Source organism: Rana temporaria, chromosome 2 (assembly GCF_905171775.1).
Source record: "Rana temporaria chromosome 2, aRanTem1.1, whole genome shotgun sequence".
Classification (NCBI taxonomy): Eukaryota; Metazoa; Chordata; class Amphibia; order Anura; family Ranidae; genus Rana; species Rana temporaria.
Window position 1 is genome coordinate 385606412 of NC_053490.1, and position 3242 is coordinate 385609653.

The 3242-nt window shown below is 40.2% G+C and overlaps 1 long non-coding RNA gene across 1 annotated transcript; it reads right to left on the reverse strand.

The window, feature by feature from the left end:
* Positions 1 to 2074: 2074 nt before the first annotated feature.
* On the reverse strand, positions 2075 to 2941 carry LOC120928654. Its single transcript, XR_005747286.1, has 2 exons — positions 2394 to 2941; positions 2075 to 2304 (listed from the first exon to the last, which is right to left on the reverse strand). It is a non-coding gene; the product is annotated as an uncharacterized LOC120928654 (long non-coding RNA).
* Positions 2942 to 3242: the final 301 nt, after the last annotated feature.

Here is a 3242-nt window from a genome sequence, read left to right on the forward strand (position 1 = left end):
CGCTCGTCCCCCTCCTTCCCCTCCGAGGTATGCCATAGGTATGCGCTACAGTCTCGGCCATCGCTGCCGCGCTGCCCATGTTTAAGGGTTTCCTCACCCTTCCCTTCACCACAGACTGCTGAACATTATGTATAGAAGCCCCAAGCCGCGCTACAGTCCCGGTCAGCGCTGCCTGCGTCTGAAAGTTCCAGCTCCCTCCCTTCCACCATCGAGTGCTGACAGCTAGAAGCCCTAAGGTACTGTGTATCTCCTTGAACATAGGAGCTGCTCTCTGAGTTGCTTGCTGTACATTGCTGCTTATCTTATTTTTAATTTTAACTGCATTTACTATTTGGACAAAAAAAATTGTTTTTCCAGAAAATTCCCTCTTAAAATTGGGGTGCGCGTTATACGCCGGTGCGCGTTATACGCTAATAAATACGGTGTGTAAGGGGTTAGCTCAGTAGCGGGGTGTGTGACCCCTTGGATGGGTTCACTACACACTGAATTTATACAGACAGGCAGTCGAAGACGGTTGAAAACAACGATTTTGGTTTATTCTTCCATCTTGCTGGAAACAAGTGCAAGCATCCAAACAGCATAAACAAAATCAAACATAAAATAAACCCTGGCCACTTGGGGCGTCTATCTTCACCACACAGGAACCTATCTATGGAGTCTGGCCCAGCCTAGTGCTGGGCAGACACTGCTGGTCATACAGCAGAAAAACAATAGTCTTTTGATTTTTATCACACAGAAAAATCAATCACGTCCTCACCTCCTCAGAAGACTTTCAGCTACTGCTCTCTTTCACTCAGAAAGCCTCAGGATGCAGCAAATCAGTGGTAATCCTCTGGATTACTTATAGAGGCCTTAATTGCCATATTCTGAACAGCTGATGTTTTCCAACGCCCTTAGACCTTTTCTGGCTACTTTTGCAGCCGACGCCTAATAACAATTGGTGTATTGTCTAAACAAGGTAGAAATGTATGTCCCGTCTGTGACAACACCCACAGATTTACCTGACTTCCTGTCACAGGTGGCAGAGATTAGAAAATCATTAGGGAGTATGCAAATGGCAAATTAAAAATTAAAAACTCAGATATCTAGTGTCTGGTGTTCTCCTTGGTATTGACATGTATGGTGTCATCATGCCAGGATCAAAAGGACACCCAAAAAGAAAGTTGGGGATGCCTATGAGTCTTGTAAAGAATTTTAAAAGATTGAAAGATTATTTGAAATCAATAATTGTACCTGTAAGGAAAATAATTTTACTAGTAGTTTAGATTTCAAATAACAATGAAATTGGTACTTGTCCAGCACTGGTCTGCTTGCCAAATTAAGCACAAGGACTGACCCCTTGATGGTAAAAGATATCTCCAAGAACCTCGAAATATAATCATGGGATCTGCAGGTAAATAATGCAACATTTGGTGTCAAAGTACATGCATCTACAATCATAAAGGGTATGAGAGGAGTGCAAGGAAAAAGCTTGTGTTGTCTAAAAAGAACTTTAGAGCAAGACTACAGTTTGCCATTGAACATATAGGCAAAGACAAGTTTGGCTACAGTAACAGTAGAAATGTAGACATGTCAGCACAAACAGAAGACAGGTTTTCAGGAGAAGAACCTCATATCAACTGTGAAGCATGGTTGTGGAAATGTTATAGTTTCCAGTTGATTTGGGGCTACACGACACTGGCAACTTGTAGTCATACAGTCAACTATCCATTCTGCATAGTACCAGAGTGGTTGTGATGAAAGTATAAAGCCATCTGTTCAATAGTTGCAACTTATCCGGAAATGGGTCTTTCAACATGATGATCATTCAAAACACACTAGCAAATCTATCAAGGAATGACTCAAAAGAAGACGTGGAGGGTTATGAATTGCCCCAGTCAAAGCTCTGACTTGAATTTAATTGAAATGTTGTAGGAGGACTTAAATTAGCAGTTCGAGACAAGGAAAAACGCATATATTGAGAGTCCAAGGGCCGCACGCCCCAAAATGTTGTAGAGACAAAAATGGAGAAATTCCCCCCGGGGGCTTTAAAGCGACATATTGTGTAAGGTATATTAAATTCAAAGACATGGAAATATATAAAAAAATGTTTTACTAGGTTTCTGTATCACAAGTAATGAAAATGCAGATAGTTGTAATATAAAATACATTCAGGTTACAGACAGTTGGAGACCTTTCTCAACAACAATTAAATGTTAAATGATACAATGGAATAATATATAGTGCCATTGATGAAGTAGCTTCCATAAGAATACCCCGACGCGTTTCGACCACAATTTGGTCTTCTTCAGGGGGATTTGTATTCTGGAAAAATGTCAAAAAAAGTATGTCAGGATACTAACATTCAAGTAAAATGCTGGCACCCATAGTACAGATAGTGAGGATATATTTACCGCTCGAAGCATATAGAAGGTGACGTGTAACCAGAGATGATGGCCGTGGTGCAGACAAAGGATCCCAATATCCCCATGATGGACGTCCCCCGTCACTCCAGGCGGGAGTCAACCAAAACACAGGCTTGCAGGGAGTCTCGGGTGTGAACCTGCGAGAAGGGGGGGAGGGGGGCTAGGAAAAACAGACGACACCCATAATGATTCAATATGTATTTGTAATAAGAGTATAAAGTCATTGTGTACTAACAAGATCTTGGCATAAATATGTATAAAAGAATATGATAGAGTATGAAGGTATTGTTGATACTCATATCAGAATATCATGTTATTATTATTAAATATACCAGAACCATTGACATGGTAGGTATAATATACAAGTGAATGCAGAGTGAACATGCTGCTGGTGGATGAAGTGATTGAAAAAATGACAGAAAAATGTGTGGTGCAAAAGTAATATGTATGTGTGTGTGTAGGGTGTATAGGTACAGAGTGCATGTTAATGCACTGTGTATGGGTTTGGAAATACTAGTGTGTGCAATGATGTGCAAAGATAAAAAATTAAAATAAAAAAAGCGGCAATATGCTTCGAGCGGTAAATATATCCTCACTATCTGTACTATGGGTGCCAGCATTTTACTTGAATGTTAGTATCCTAACATACTTTTTTTGACATCTTTCCAGAATACAAATCCCCCTGAAGAAGACCAAATTGTGGTCGAAACGCGTCGGGGTATTCTTATGGAAGCTACTTCATCAATGGCACTATATATTATTCCATTGTATCATTTAACATTTTATTGTTGTTGAGAAAGGTCTCCAACTGTCTGTAACCTGAATGTATTTTATATT